Genomic DNA, 16217 nt, shown 5'->3' with positions numbered 1-16217 from the left:
TCCCTCCACGGCCTGTGGGCGCCACCTCCATCCGACAAAACGCGGCCACTGATTCAGAGGAAGTAGCACAGCAGCAAAGACGGGAAAATGACCTAACAACTGGAAAAAAGGACGTATTGCCTCGGAGGGCCTGAGCGGCTCTCCACCTGCACGCACCTGTCACGTGGACGTCAGGCTCGGCATGCTCTCCCCAACCCCAGCTGCGCTGAGGGGACTGTGGAGTGTGCAGGCAAAACGCTCACCCGGAACGCCCAAGGGAAATCTTCCCTTTCACTAACGACGGGAAAGGGGAGCAAGGAACCCCTGCCTGCCCTATACACAACTTTGCCTGAAAGGAATTCCGGGCCAACACGAGCCCCGGGTGCCACATGGACAGGACACACACCCACACACACACAAAAAATACCCAGTCAGGCTCTGGAGGGGACACCTTCAAGAGACCAACGCCATCTGCACACCTGCCCTCACAAGACACACGGCACGGCATCCCACTCCCACCATTCTGGGGCCGGTGTGGCATTTGCCACTCCGTGGACACCATTCCACGCCCAAAGCAGACTCACAAAACTCACACACTCCCCACGAAGGGGTCACAGATTTCCCCCGTGGCACTCTACCCCTTCCATCTGCTGGGAGCCATCGCTGGCCCCGGAACCACTTTGACCCCTCTGGATGTATGGGCTCAACACGCAGACCTTCTCAGGGCTCCTCACAGAAGCAGAAACCGGAGGCCCCACCATCCCCCAACGCTGCCTGGCGAGGATGCCGCCCAACCCCTGCACACACTCCGAGATCCTCGGCCTAAGCTGGCGCTCTCTTCCCGAACACAAGGACACGTCTTCCACTGGGGGATGGGGCGATTAAACGGCATCACCTCGAGGAACTCCCTTTATGCTTACAGGCAGGCTACTGGCTACATCTAACCATGCCAGCTGCACACTCACGTGCCAGAGCTGACTGGCGGTGTGCAACTCCACCCCGGCTGGCCACGGTCATTCCCACAAGCCGTCCGCTCGCCTCGGAACCGCCAACTGCTCTGAGGATACCCCGCCCGCAATGAAGACCACATTCTAAACTCGGACGGACCCCCCGGTGCCACACACGTGGACAAACGGCAGCAGGTCATCCCTCTCTCTCTATTCCCTGTCGGAGCAGCCTGCTGGACCTCAGTTCGATGAGGACGACGGTGTAGAGTTTTCACTCATTGTGTTCAGCTTTCCAAGGAATGCGTATTTGGGAGTCATCATCGATCCACGCACATCCTGTGGCCCTGCAACTTAGGAAAGTCAGTGTGTTTGCGGACAGAGATGCTTACCTTCGTGTCGGGTAGTGCAGTTTCCCACGACACACGTGTCCACGGGCTCCGCGGTCTTTCCGGGGATCTCAAAACAGCAACCACGTCCCACGCGGCCACTGGGGTTGTTTCCATGACAGCGCCACCTGCCCGGTGCAGAAGAAACACGGGCGTTCTTCACAAGGGGCCCGGGTAGCCAGATCCCAAGGGAAATGGCATTTGCCTCCGCTACTCAGCTATCTCTGGCGTGTGTCTAGGCTTCCTCGGCTTCACCGCTTCAGAGAATCATAATCCTAAGCATGACCCTCACACAGGTATGAGGCATGTAATAGCATATGGGGAATCATCCCACTACCGGGCACCGCCGCTGCGAAGAATGCTCCCAACTCCCTTGCTTCGGTGCCCGCAATGCCGTTCCAAAAGGCCCTGGCTGACTCTGCAGCTGACCAGGAAGCCTCTGACCTCCACTGGCTTTGGGACAAGACCGAGACTCCTGGCCCAACGGCCGCGGCCTGGGCCGGGAGTCCACACAACCATTCCCTGTACCGCATGGTCGCATTGCTCTACATATGCCACCGGCACGCTGGCCTGGGGACTGTCCCCTGGGACCAGCACCTGCCCCAGAGCCAGCTGCCCCACCGTGATGCCCGCGTGCCGCCATCTACTGCGGCGCCTGCTGCATACGGTACGAGAAGCCACAAACGCCCAACTGCCACGCCCGAACACGACACCCAACGCCTCCTGTTCCTCACCTCACCCCTTACAAGCACGCCCTTCTCTCACCAGAGGGAGTCTAGCAAAGTCTCAGACACTTTTCAGTGGGGACAGTCTCCCGGGGAAACCCTTTCTGCAGAGCAGGGACACTCGTGCTCTTGCGCCACAAAGCCTTGTCACCACAGGGTTCCCTCTGAGCCTCTGTTTTGGGAAGAGAGGACAGGAGGATCACGCGTCTGTCTACCTGCCCCTGTCAGCTTCCCCGTGGGATGCTTTCCTCACCTCAGGGACCCCGAAGGGAGACACAAACACAGAGGGTTGCCTGTGTCTAATGCCCGGATTCCGAGAAGACCGCCCATCTCCGCCGGACTTGCCCTCCAATCCTGCCGGGACACAACCCAACGACTGCCCCACGTGGGTGTTGCCCCGCTGCACAATTTCACCAGAAAGAACCCAAGGAAGAACGTAAAAACCACGAGGACAACAAGGGCACACTGGGCGATTTAAGCAGAGACACCTGCTCGGGCCACAGTTCCCCAAGGCAGTCACACAGAAGGGTTTGTGTGCTGCCATCCTCCTAAACACCCCACCTGCTTCCAAGTTGAAAGAGGCAGGATGGCGAGCCTGGGGACATCAGCCGCTCCCGAGAACCACTTACCCTCAATGGCTAACGGGATCAGGGACCATGGGCCCCGGCCTGCAAAACACACCACCCTAACTTCAGGGTACGTGTGTGCCAGAAATCTGCTGAAATGACCCCTGGAGTCAACTGTCCCATCCCAGTCCTGGATCACAGCCTGCCAGGAAAGCACAGCCATCGGCTAAAATGAACAAGCAGGGGGACACAGCGTCCCAATGCCCTCCCTGCAACCGGAGGCCACCATGGCACGTCCCACCAAAGCCAAACAAACCCTCCAGGGGATTCACAAAGGTTACTCAACAATTTCCATGGGTGGGGGAGGGGGGGCACGTCGACGCACCCACAGATCTCTTCCTTTTCATTCTGCAGGGAGACACGCCCAGGCCTGGAAACCTGATGATCCCCACGCCCATAAGAGCAATCTGCAGACACTCACCCCAGGCACCTCAGCGGAAAGAAAACCAGTGTGCTCTCCCTGCTCCTGACTGCTGGCCCCTCATTCTGCCCAATCACCCCAGGGACTCAATCACCTCGGCCAACGAGAAAAATGACCCAGGCATGGGGCAAGGCGTGGCGTCCTGCACTATTCCCAACCAGAAGAACTTCTCTTCAGCGGGGGGACGAGGGTCCTAGGTGGCACGACCTCAAGGACCGAGCTTGGGCCTCACAGGCAGGCTAAGACTAACACTCGTGGAGCCCTGACAGTCCGAGGCGTGCCGTCCTGCCCTGGCCAACTGCAGTCAATCCACAGAGCCATCCTCTCGCCTGACAACTGCAAACTAACTGCCCAGGAAATCCTCTTTGCTCAACCAGGACCAGGTCCCAAGCCCAGACTAACCCAGCGGTGTCAGCCCCAGGAACAAACGGAAGCCGTCCCTCTCTCACCATTCCATGTGGCAGCAACGTGCTGGACCTCAGTTCGATGACGATGACGGTATAGAGTTTTCACTCATTTTGTTCAGCTTTCCAAGGAATGCATATGTGGAAGTCATCATCGATCCATGCACAGTTTCCGCCCCTGCGCTTTAGGGATATCTGCGTGCTGCGGGACACAGTTGCTCACCTGGTCGACAGCACTCGAGGGACCCCGTGCCTCACAGGTCCGGGAGCTCTTCACGTGTCTAGGGACGCCACTGTACACCACTGTACGGAGCTCTTCCCTAGAGACCGCTGCCGTTCGTTCCATGGAAACACAATCTGGGGAAGTACAGAAGGAACACGGGTCCACTTTAGAACAGCAGACAGGGACACAGGGCCAAAGGTCAATGTGATTCACGTTCCTGACCCATGCCCCGCAGCTGAGTTGCCTGGGCTTCCCCTTTTGTGTGGACGCATGCCCGGCAGCGCCTGGGCCTGTAGCTCCCTGTCACATACGAAGGATGTTCCTACGTGCCCATCTCCAAGGTTTTCCCGAAGGACGAATTCCACACCCAGCTCCCTACCGACTCACACCCGTTAGTCAAGGGCCCTCGCTTGGCCCTCACACAAGACAAACAACACTGGCATAGTTCCAGGGGGACCGTTTCAGAGGGAAGCTCTTCCTTTCTGGGCAAAGAGCAGTTTCCTCCGGGCCGTGAGGCCTTTGGGACCGCGCTGCCCTTCAAAGTCCTAGCCTTAGGAGAAACGTCGCATCACGAGTCTACATCAACCTCGGAGCCTGCCTCCCAGGGCAAACTCCAGAACCCACAGGAAAGCCAGACGGGCACGATACTACTGGGCCACTAACATGCGGAGGCCCACAGCATCGAACACCTTCAGGACGTTGCCTCTCTAAACGGCCTCCGGATCAAGAAAGATCCCTCCACGGCCTGTGGGCGCCACCTCCATCCGACAAAACGCGGCCACTGATTCAGAGGAAGTAGCACAGCAGCAAAGACGGGAAAATGACCTAACAACTGGAAAAAAGGACGTATTGCCTCGGAGGGCCTGAGCGGCTCTCCACCTGCACGCACCTGTCACGTGGACGTCAGGCTCGGCATGCTCTCCCCAACCCCAGCTGCGCTGAGGGGACTGTGGAGTGTGCAGGCAAAACGCTCACCCGGAACGCCCAAGGGAAATCTTCCCTTTCACTAACGACGGGAAAGGGGAGCAAGGAACCCCTGCCTGCCCTATACACAACTTTGCCTGAAAGGAATTCCGGGCCAACACGAGCCCCGGGTGCCACATGGACAGGACACACACCCACACACACACAAAAAATACCCAGTCAGGCTCTGGAGGGGACACCTTCAAGAGACCAATGCCATCTGCACACCTGCCCTCACAAGACACACGGCACGGCATCCCACTCCCACCATTCTGGGGCCGGTGTGGCATTTGCCACTCCGTGGACACCATTCCACGCCCAAAGCAGACTCACAAAACTCACACACTCCCCACGAAGGGGTCACAGATTTCCCCCGTGGCACTCTACCCCTTCCATCTGCTGGGAGCCATCGCTGGCCCCGGAACCACTTTGACCCCTCTGGATGTATGGGCTCAACACGCAGACCTTCTCAGGGCTCCTCACAGAAGCAGAAACCGGAGGCCCCACCATCCCCCAACGCTGCCTGGCGAGGATGCCGCCCAACCCCTGCACACACTCCGAGATCCTCGGCCTAAGCTGGCGCTCTCTTCCCGAACACAAGGACACGTCTTCCACTGGGGGATGGGGCGATTAAACGGCATCACCTCGAGGAACTCCCTTTATGCTTACAGGCAGGCTACTGGCTACATCTAACCATGCCAGCTGCACACTCACGTGCCAGAGCTGACTGGCGGTGTGCAACTCCACCCCGGCTGGCCACGGTCATTCCCACAAGCCGTCCGCTCGCCTCGGAACCGCCAACTGCTCTGAGGATACCCCGCCCGCAATGAAGACCACATTCTAAACTCGGACGGACCCCCCGGTGCCACACACGTGGACAAACGGCAGCAGGTCATCCCTCTCTCTCTATTCCCTGTCGGAGCAGCCTGCTGGACCTCAGTTCGATGAGGACGACGGTGTAGAGTTTTCACTCATTGTGTTCAGCTTTCCAAGGAATGCGTATTTGGGAGTCATCATCGATCCACGCACATCCTGTGGCCCTGCAACTTAGGAAAGTCAGTGTGTTTGCGGACAGAGATGCTTACCTTCGTGTCGGGTAGTGCAGTTTCCCACGACACACGTGTCCACGGGCTCCGCGGTCTTTCCGGGGATCTCAAAACAGCAACCACGTCCCACGCGGCCACTGGGGTTGTTTCCATGACAGCGCCACCTGCCCGGTGCAGAAGAAACACGGGCGTTCTTCACAAGGGGCCCGGGTAGCCAGATCCCAAGGGAAATGGCATTTGCCTCCGCTACTCAGCTATCTCTGGCGTGTGTCTAGGCTTCCTCGGCTTCACCGCTTCAGAGAATCATAATCCTAAGCATGACCCTCACACAGGTATGAGGCATGTAATAGCATATGGGGAATCATCCCACTACCGGGCACCGCCGCTGCGAAGAATGCTCCCAACTCCCTTGCTTCGGTGCCCGCAATGCCGTTCCAAAAGGCCCTGGCTGACTCTGCAGCTGACCAGGAAGCCTCTGACCTCCACTGGCTTTGGGACAAGACCGAGACTCCTGGCCCAACGGCCGCGGCCTGGGCCGGGAGTCCACACAACCATTCCCTGTACCACATGGTCGCATTGCTCTACATATGCCACCGGCACGCTGGCCTGGGGACTGTCCCCTGGGACCAGCACCTGCCCCAGAGCCAGCTGCCCCACCGTGATGCCCGCGTGCCGCCATCTACTGCGGCGCCTGCTGCATACGGTACGAGAAGCCACAAACGCCCAACTGCCACGCCCGAACACGACACCCAACGCCTCCTGTTCCTCACCTCACCCCTTACAAGCACGCCCTTCTCTCACCAGAGGGAGTCTAGCAAAGTCTCAGACACTTTTCAGTGGGGACAGTCTCCCGGGGAAACCCTTTCTGCAGAGCAGGGACACTCGTGCTCTTGCGCCACAAAGCCTTGTCACCACAGGGTTCCCTCTGAGCCTCTGTTTTGGGAAGAGAGGACAGGAGGATCACGCGTCTGTCTACCTGCCCCTGTCAGCTTCCCCGTGGGATGCTTTCCTCACCTCAGGGACCCCGAAGGGAGACACAAACACAGAGGGTTGCCTGTGTCTAATGCCCGGATTCCAAGAAGACCGCCCATCTCCGCCGGACTTGCCCTCCAATCCTGCCGGGACACAACCCAACGACTGCCCCATGTGGGTGTTGCCCCGCTGCACAATTTCACCAGAAAGAACCCAAGGAAGAACGTAAAAACCACGAGGACAACAAGGGCACACTGGGCGATTTAAGCAGAGACACCTGCTCGGGCCACAGTTCCCCAAGGCTGTCACACAGAAGGGTTTGTGTGCTGCCATCCTCCTAAACACCCCACCTGCTTCCAAGTTGAAAGAGGCAGGATGGCGAGCCTGGGGACATCAGCCGCTCCCGAGAACCACTTACCCTCAATGGCTAACGGGATCAGGGACCATGGGCCCCGGCCTGCAAAACACACCACCCTAACTTCAGGGTACGTGTGTGCCAGAAATCTGCTGAAATGACCCCTGGAGTCAACTGTCCCATCCCAGTCCTGGATCACAGCCTGCCAGGAAAGCACAGCCATCGGCTAAAATGAACAAGCAGGGGGACACAGCGTCCCAATGCCCTCCCTGCAACCGGAGGCCACCATGGCACGTCCCACCAAAGCCAAACAAACCCTCCAGGGGATTCACAAAGGTTACTCAACAATTTCCATGGGTGGGGGAGGGGGGGCACGTCGACGCACCCACAGATCTCTTCCTTTTCATTCTGCAGGGAGACACGCCCAGGCCTGGAAACCTGATGATCCCCACGCCCATAAGAGCAATCTGCAGACACTCACCCCAGGCACCTCAGCGGAAAGAAAACCAGTGTGCTCTCCCTGCTCCTGACTGCTGGCCCCTCATTCTGCCCAATCACCCCAGGGACTCAATCACCTCGGCCAACGAGAAAAATGACCCAGGCATGGGGCAAGGCGTGGCGTCCTGCACTATTCCCAACCAGAAGAACTTCTCTTCAGCGGGGGCACGAGGGTCCTAGGTGGCACGACCTCAAGGACCGAGCTTGGGCCTCACAGGCAGGCTAAGACTAACACTCGTGGAGCCCTGACAGTCCGAGGCGTGCCGTCCTGCCCTGGCCAACTGCAGTCAATCCACAGAGCCATCCTCTCGCCTGACAACTGCAAACTAACTGCCCAGGAAATCCTCTTTGCTCAACCAGGACCAGGTCGCAAGCCCAGACTAACCCAGCGGTGTCAGCCCCAGGAACAAACGGAAGCCGTCCCTCTCTCACCATTCCATGTGGCAGCAACGTGCTGGACCTCAGTTCGATGACGATGACGGTATAGAGTTTTCACTCATTTTGTTCAGCTTTCCAAGGAATGCATATGTGGAAGTCATCATCGATCCATGCACAGTTTCCGCCCCTGCGCTTTAGGGATATCTGCGTGCTGCGGGACACAGTTGCTCACCTGGTCGACAGCACTCGAGGGACCCCGTGCCTCACAGGTCCGGGAGCTCTTCACGTGTCTAGGGACGCCACTGTACACCACTGTACGGAGCTCTTCCCTAGAGACCGCTGCCGTTCGTTCCATGGAAACACAATCTGGGGAAGTACAGAAGGAACACGGGTCCACTTTAGAACAGCAGACAGGGACACAGGGCCAAAGGTCAATGTGATTCACGTTCCTGACCCATGCCCCGCAGCTGAGTTGCCTGGGCTTCCCCTTTTGTGTGGACGCATGCCCGGCAGCGCCTGGGCCTGTAGCTCCCTGTCACATACGAAGGATGTTCCTACGTGCCCATCTCCAAGGTTTTCCCGAAGGACGAATTCCACACCCAGCTCCCTACCGACTCACACCCGTTAGTCAAGGGCCCTCGCTTGGCCCTCACACAAGACAAACAACACTGGCATAGTTCCAGGGGGACCGTTTCAGAGGGAAGCTCTTCCTTTCTGGGCAAAGAGCAGTTTCCTCCGGGCCGTGAGGCCTTTGGGACCGCGCTGCCCTTCAAAGTCCTAGCCTTAGGAGAAACGTCGCATCACGAGTCTACATCAACCTCGGAGCCTGCCTCCCAGGGCAAACTCCAGAACCCACAGGAAAGCCAGACGGGCACGATACTACTGGGCCACTAACATGCGGAGGCCCACAGCATCGAACACCTTCAGGACGTTGCCTCTCTAAACGGCCTCCGGATCAAGAAAGATCCCTCCACGGCCTGTGGGCGCCACCTCCATCCGACAAAACGCGGCCACTGATTCAGAGGAAGTAGCACAGCAGCAAAGACGGGAAAATGACCTAACAACTGGAAAAAAGGACGTATTGCCTCGGAGGGCCTCAGCGGCTCTCCACCTGCACGCACCTGTCACGTGGACGTCAGGCTCGGCATGCTCTCCCCAACCCCAGCTGCGCTGAGGGGACTGTGGAGTGTGCAGGCAAAACGCTCACCCGGAACGCCCAAGGGAAATCTTCCCTTTCACTAACGACGGGAAAGGGGAGCAAGGAACCCCTGCCTGCCCTATACACAACTTTGCCTGAAAGGAATTCCGGGCCAACACGAGCCCCGGGTGCCACATGGACAGGACACACACCCACACACACACAAAAAATACCCAGTCAGGCTCTGGAGGGGACACCTTCAAGAGACCAACGCCATCTGCACACCTGCCCTCACAAGACACACGGCACGGCATCCCACTCCCACCATTCTGGGGCCGGTGTGGCATTTGCCACTCCGTGGACACCATTCCACGCCCAAAGCAGACTCACAAAACTCACACACTCCCCACGAAGGGGTCACAGATTTCCCCCGTGGCACTCTACCCCTTCCATCTGCTGGGAGCCATCGCTGGCCCCGGAACCACTTTGACCCCTCTGGATGTATGGGCTCAACACGCAGACCTTCTCAGGGCTCCTCACAGAAGCAGAAACCGGAGGCCCCACCATCCCCCAACGCTGCCTGGCGAGGATGCCGCCCAACCCCTGCACACACTCCGAGATCCTCGGCCTAAGCTGGCGCTCTCTTCCCGAACACAAGGACACGTCTTCCACTGGGGGATGGGGCGATTAAACGGCATCACCTCGAGGAACTCCCTTTATGCTTACAGGCAGGCTACTGGCTACATCTAACCATGCCAGCTGCACACTCACGTGCCAGAGCTGACTGGCGGTGTGCAACTCCACCCCGGCTGGCCACGGTCATTCCCACAAGCCGTCCGCTCGCCTCGGAACCGCCAACTGCTCTGAGGATACCCCGCCCGCAATGAAGACCACATTCTAAACTCGGACGGACCCCCCGGTGCCACACACGTGGACAAACGGCAGCAGGTCATCCCTCTCTCTCTATTCCCTGTCGGAGCAGCCTGCTGGACCTCAGTTCGATGAGGACGACGGTGTAGAGTTTTCACTCATTGTGTTCAGCTTTCCAAGGAATGCGTATTTGGGAGTCATCATCGATCCACGCACATCCTGTGGCCCTGCAACTTAGGAAAGTCAGTGTGTTTGCGGACAGAGATGCTTACCTTCGTGTCGGGTAGTGCAGTTTCCCACGACACACGTGTCCACGGGCTCCGCGGTCTTTCCGGGGATCTCAAAACAGCAACCACGTCCCACGCGGCCACTGGGGTTGTTTCCATGACAGCGCCACCTGCCCGGTGCAGAAGAAACACGGGCGTTCTTCACAAGGGGCCCGGGTAGCCAGATCCCAAGGGAAATGGCATTTGCCTCCGCTACTCAGCTATCTCTGGCGTGTGTCTAGGCTTCCTCGGCTTCACCGCTTCAGAGAATCATAATCCTAAGCATGACCCTCACACAGGTATGAGGCATGTAATAGCATATGGGGAATCATCCCACTACCGGGCACCGCCGCTGCGAAGAATGCTCCCAACTCCCTTGCTTCGGTGCCCGCAATGCCGTTCCAAAAGGCCCTGGCTGACTCTGCAGCTGACCAGGAAGCCTCTGACCTCCACTGGCTTTGGGACAAGACCGAGACTCCTGGCCCAACGGCCGCGGCCTGGGCCGGGAGTCCACACAACCATTCCCTGTACCACATGGTCGCATTGCTCTACATATGCCACCGGCACGCTGGCCTGGGGACTGTCCCCTGGGACCAGCACCTGCCCCAGAGCCAGCTGCCCCACCGTGATGCCCGCGTGCCGCCATCTACTGCGGCGCCTGCTGCATACGGTACGAGAAGCCACAAACGCCCAACTGCCACGCCCGAACACGACACCCAACGCCTCCTGTTCCTCACCTCACCCCTTACAAGCACGCCCTTCTCTCACCAGAGGGAGTCTAGCAAAGTCTCAGACACTTTTCAGTGGGGACAGTCTCCCGGGGAAACCCTTTCTGCAGAGCAGGGACACTCGTGCTCTTGCGCCACAAAGCCTTGTCACCACAGGGTTCCCTCTGAGCCTCTGTTTTGGGAAGAGAGGACAGGAGGATCACGCGTCTGTCTACCTGCCCCTGTCAGCTTCCCCGTGGGATGCTTTCCTCACCTCAGGGACCCCGAAGGGAGACACAAACACAGAGGGTTGCCTGTGTCTAATGCCCGGATTCCAAGAAGACCGCCCATCTCCGCCGGACTTGCCCTCCAATCCTGCCGGGACACAACCCAACGACTGCCCCACGTGGGTGTTGCCCCGCTGCACAATTTCACCAGAAAGAACCCAAGGAAGAACGTAAAAACCACGAGGACAACAAGGGCACACTGGGCGATTTAAGCAGAGACACCTGCTCGGGCCACAGTTCCCCAAGGCTGTCACACAGAAGGGTTTGTGTGCTGCCATCCTCCTAAACACCCCACCTGCTTCCAAGTTGAAAGAGGCAGGATGGCGAGCCTGGGGACATCAGCCGCTCCCGAGAACCACTTACCCTCAATGGCTAACGGGATCAGGGACCATGGGCCCCGGCCTGCAAAACACACCACCCTAACTTCAGGGTACGTGTGTGCCAGAAATCTGCTGAAATGACCCCTGGAGTCAACTGTCCCATCCCAGTCCTGGATCACAGCCTGCCAGGAAAGCACAGCCATCGGCTAAAATGAACAAGCAGGGGGACACAGCGTCCCAATGCCCTCCCTGCAACCGGAGGCCACCATGGCACGTCCCACCAAAGCCAAACAAACCCTCCAGGGGATTCACAAAGGTTACTCAACAATTTCCATGGGTGGGGGAGGGGGGGCACGTCGACGCACCCACAGATCTCTTCCTTTTCATTCTGCAGGGAGACACGCCCAGGCCTGGAAACCTGATGATCCCCACGCCCATAAGAGCAATCTGCAGACACTCACCCCAGGCACCTCAGCGGAAAGAAAACCAGTGTGCTCTCCCTGCTCCTGACTGCTGGCCCCTCATTCTGCCCAATCACCCCAGGGACTCAATCACCTCGGCCAACGAGAAAAATGACCCAGGCATGGGGCAAGGCGTGGCGTCCTGCACTATTCCCAACCAGAAGAACTTCTCTTCAGCGGGGGCACGAGGGTCCTAGGTGGCACGACCTCAAGGACCGAGCTTGGGCCTCACAGGCAGGCTAAGACTAACACTCGTGGAGCCCTGACAGTCCGAGGCGTGCCGTCCTGCCCTGGCCAACTGCAGTCAATCCACAGAGCCATCCTCTCGCCTGACAACTGCAAACTAACTGCCCAGGAAATCCTCTTTGCTCAACCAGGACCAGGTCGCAAGCCCAGACTAACCCAGCGGTGTCAGCCCCAGGAACAAACGGAAGCCGTCCCTCTCTCACCATTCCATGTGGCAGCAACGTGCTGGACCTCAGTTCGATGACGATGACGGTATAGAGTTTTCACTCATTTTGTTCAGCTTTCCAAGGAATGCATATGTGGAAGTCATCATCGATCCATGCACAGTTTCCGCCCCTGCGCTTTAGGGATATCTGCGTGCTGCGGGACACAGTTGCTCACCTGGTCGACAGCACTCGAGGGACCCCGTGCCTCACAGGTCCGGGAGCTCTTCACGTGTCTAGGGACGCCACTGTACACCACTGTACGGAGCTCTTCCCTAGAGACCGCTGCCGTTCGTTCCATGGAAACACAATCTGGGGAAGTACAGAAGGAACACGGGTCCACTTTAGAACAGCAGACAGGGACACAGGGCCAAAGGTCAATGTGATTCACGTTCCTGACCCATGCCCCGCAGCTGAGTTGCCTGGGCTTCCCCTTTTGTGTGGACGCATGCCCGGCAGCGCCTGGGCCTGTAGCTCCCTGTCACATACGAAGGATGTTCCTACGTGCCCATCTCCAAGGTTTTCCCGAAGGACGAATTCCACACCCAGCTCCCTACCGACTCACACCCGTTAGTCAAGGGCCCTCGCTTGGCCCTCACACAAGACAAACAACACTGGCATAGTTCCAGGGGGACCGTTTCAGAGGGAAGCTCTTCCTTTCTGGGCAAAGAGCAGTTTCCTCCGGGCCGTGAGGCCTTTGGGACCGCGCTGCCCTTCAAAGTCCTAGCCTTAGGAGAAACGTCGCATCACGAGTCTACATCAACCTCGGAGCCTGCCTCCCAGGGCAAACTCCAGAACCCACAGGAAAGCCAGACGGGCACGATACTACTGGGCCACTAACATGCGGAGGCCCACAGCATCGAACACCTTCAGGACGTTGCCTCTCTAAACGGCCTCCGGATCAAGAAAGATCCCTCCACGGCCTGTGGGCGCCACCTCCATCCGACAAAACGCGGCCACTGATTCAGAGGAAGTAGCACAGCAGCAAAGACGGGAAAATGACCTAACAACTGGAAAAAAGGACGTATTGCCTCGGAGGGCCTGAGCGGCTCTCCACCTGCACGCACCTGTCACGTGGACGTCAGGCTCGGCATGCTCTCCCCAACCCCAGCTGCGCTGAGGGGACTGTGGAGTGTGCAGGCAAAACGCTCACCCGGAACGCCCAAGGGAAATCTTCCCTTTCACTAACGACGGGAAAGGGGAGCAAGGAACCCCTGCCTGCCCTATACACAACTTTGCCTGAAAGGAATTCCGGGCCAACACGAGCCCCGGGTGCCACATGGACAGGACACACACCCACACACACACAAAAAATACCCAGTCAGGCTCTGGAGGGGACACCTTCAAGAGACCAACGCCATCTGCACACCTGCCCTCACAAGACACACGGCACGGCATCCCACTCCCACCATTCTGGGGCCGGTGTGGCATTTGCCACTCCGTGGACACCATTCCACGCCCAAAGCAGACTCACAAAACTCACACACTCCCCACGAAGGGGTCACAGATTTCCCCCGTGGCACTCTACCCCTTCCATCTGCTGGGAGCCATCGCTGGCCCCGGAACCACTTTGACCCCTCTGGATGTATGGGCTCAACACGCAGACCTTCTCAGGGCTCCTCACAGAAGCAGAAACCGGAGGCCCCACCATCCCCCAACGCTGCCTGGCGAGGATGCCGCCCAACCCCTGCACACACTCCGAGATCCTCGGCCTAAGCTGGCGCTCTCTTCCCGAACACAAGGACACGTCTTCCACTGGGGGATGGGGCGATTAAACGGCATCGCCTCGAGGAACTCCCTTTATGCTTACAGGCAGGCTACTGGCTACATCTAACCATGCCAGCTGCACACTCACGTGCCAGAGCTGACTGGCGGTGTGCAACTCCACCCCGGCTGGCCACGGTCATTCCCACAAGCCGTCCGCTCGCCTCGGAACCGCCAACTGCTCTGAGGATACCCCGCCCGCAATGAAGACCACATTCTAAACTCGGACGGACCCCCCGGTGCCACACACGTGGACAAACGGCAGCAGGTCATCCCTCTCTCTCTATTCCCTGTCGGAGCAGCCTGCTGGACCTCAGTTCGATGAGGACGACGGTGTAGAGTTTTCACTCATTGTGTTCAGCTTTCCAAGGAATGCGTATTTGGGAGTCATCATCGATCCACGCACATCCTGTGGCCCTGCAACTTAGGAAAGTCAGTGTGTTTGCGGACAGAGATGCTTACCTTCGTGTCGGGTAGTGCAGTTTCCCACGACACACGTGTCCACGGGCTCCGCGGTCTTTCCGGGGATCTCAAAACAGCAACCACGTCCCACGCGGCCACTGGGGTTGTTTCCATGACAGCGCCACCTGCCCGGTGCAGAAGAAACACGGGCGTTCTTCACAAGGGGCCCGGGTAGCCAGATCCCAAGGGAAATGGCATTTGCCTCCGCTACTCAGCTATCTCTGGCGTGTGTCTAGGCTTCCTCGGCTTCACCGCTTCAGAGAATCATAATCCTAAGCATGACCCTCACACAGGTATGAGGCATGTAATAGCATATGGGGAATCATCCCACTACCGGGCACCGCCGCTGCGAAGAATGCTCCCAACTCCCTTGCTTCGGTGCCCGCAATGCCGTTCCAAAAGGCCCTGGCTGACTCTGCAGCTGACCAGGAAGCCTCTGACCTCCACTGGCTTTGGGACAAGACCGAGACTCCTGGCCCAACGGCCGCGGCCTGGGCCGGGAGTCCACACAACCATTCCCTGTACCGCATGGTCGCATTGCTCTACATATGCCACCGGCACGCTGGCCTGGGGACTGTCCCCTGGGACCAGCACCTGCCCCAGAGCCAGCTGCCCCACCGTGATGCCCGCGTGCCGCCATCTACTGCGGCGCCTGCTGCATACGGTACGAGAAGCCACAAACGCCCAACTGCCACGCCCGAACACGACACCCAACGCCTCCTGTTCCTCACCTCACCCCTTACAAGCACGCCCTTCTCTCACCAGAGGGAGTCTAGCAAAGTCTCAGACACTTTTCAGTGGGGACAGTCTCCCGGGGAAACCCTTTCTGCAGAGCAGGGACACTCGTGCTCTTGCGCCACAAAGCCTTGTCACCACAGGGTTCCCTCTGAGCCTCTGTTTTGGGAAGAGAGGACAGGAGGATCACGCGTCTGTCTACCTGCCCCTGTCAGCTTCCCCGTGGGATGCTTTCCTCACCTCAGGGACCCCGAAGGGAGACACAAACACAGAGGGTTGCCTGTGTCTAATGCCCGGATTCCAAGAAGACCGCCCATCTCCGCCGGACTTGCCCTCCAATCCTGCCGGGACACAACCCAACGACTGCCCCACGTGGGTGTTGCCCCGCTGCACAATTTCACCAGAAAGAACCCAAGGAAGAACGTAAAAACCACGAGGACAACAAGGGCACACTGGGCGATTTAAGCAGAGACACCTGCTCGGGCCACAGTTCCCCAAGGCTGTCACACAGAAGGGTTTGTGTGCTGCCATCCTCCTAAACACCCCACCTGCTTCCAAGTTGAAAGAGGCAGGATGGCGAGCCTGGGGACATCAGCCGCTCCCGAGAACCACTTACCCTCAATGGCTAACGGGATCAGGGACCATGGGCCCCGGCCTGCAAAACACACCACCCTAACTTCAGGGTACGTGTGTGCCAGAAATCTGCTGAAATGACCCCTGGAGTCAACTGTCCCATCCCAGTCCTGGATCACAGCCTGCCAGGAAAGCACAGCCATCGGCTAAAATGAACAAGCAGGGGGACACAGCGTCCCAATGCCCTCCCTGCAACCGGAGG

The 16217-nt window shown here is 58.6% G+C and overlaps 7 non-coding genes across 7 annotated transcripts; all 7 read right to left on the bottom strand.

Annotated features, from left to right (window-relative positions):
* Window positions 1-1161: 1161 nt before the first annotated feature.
* LOC138382171 (small nucleolar RNA SNORD116) lies at window positions 1162-1253 on the bottom strand. The gene has a single exon (XR_011233326.1). It is a non-coding gene; the product is annotated as a small nucleolar RNA SNORD116 (small nucleolar RNA).
* A 2304-nt stretch (window positions 1254-3557) lies between these two features.
* Window positions 3558-3649, bottom strand: LOC138382153 (small nucleolar RNA SNORD116). Its single transcript, XR_011233308.1, has one exon. It is a non-coding gene; the product is annotated as a small nucleolar RNA SNORD116 (small nucleolar RNA).
* Window positions 3650-5605: 1956 nt separating this feature from the next.
* On the bottom strand, window positions 5606-5697 carry LOC138382170 (small nucleolar RNA SNORD116). The gene has a single exon (XR_011233325.1). It is a non-coding gene; the product is annotated as a small nucleolar RNA SNORD116 (small nucleolar RNA).
* Window positions 5698-8001: 2304 nt separating this feature from the next.
* Window positions 8002-8093, bottom strand: LOC138382152 (small nucleolar RNA SNORD116). Its single transcript, XR_011233307.1, has one exon. It is a non-coding gene; the product is annotated as a small nucleolar RNA SNORD116 (small nucleolar RNA).
* A 1956-nt stretch (window positions 8094-10049) lies between these two features.
* Window positions 10050-10141, bottom strand: LOC138382169 (small nucleolar RNA SNORD116). The gene has a single exon (XR_011233324.1). It is a non-coding gene; the product is annotated as a small nucleolar RNA SNORD116 (small nucleolar RNA).
* Window positions 10142-12445: 2304 nt separating this feature from the next.
* On the bottom strand, window positions 12446-12537 carry LOC138382151 (small nucleolar RNA SNORD116). Its single transcript, XR_011233306.1, has one exon. It is a non-coding gene; the product is annotated as a small nucleolar RNA SNORD116 (small nucleolar RNA).
* A 1956-nt stretch (window positions 12538-14493) lies between these two features.
* Window positions 14494-14585, bottom strand: LOC138382168 (small nucleolar RNA SNORD116). Its single transcript, XR_011233323.1, has one exon. It is a non-coding gene; the product is annotated as a small nucleolar RNA SNORD116 (small nucleolar RNA).
* Window positions 14586-16217: the final 1632 nt, after the last annotated feature.

The sequence above is a fragment of the Eulemur rufifrons genome, chromosome 3 (assembly GCF_041146395.1).
Source record: "Eulemur rufifrons isolate Redbay chromosome 3, OSU_ERuf_1, whole genome shotgun sequence".
Classification (NCBI taxonomy): Eukaryota; Metazoa; Chordata; class Mammalia; order Primates; family Lemuridae; genus Eulemur; species Eulemur rufifrons.
This window is presented reverse-complemented; position numbering and strand designations above follow the sequence as displayed.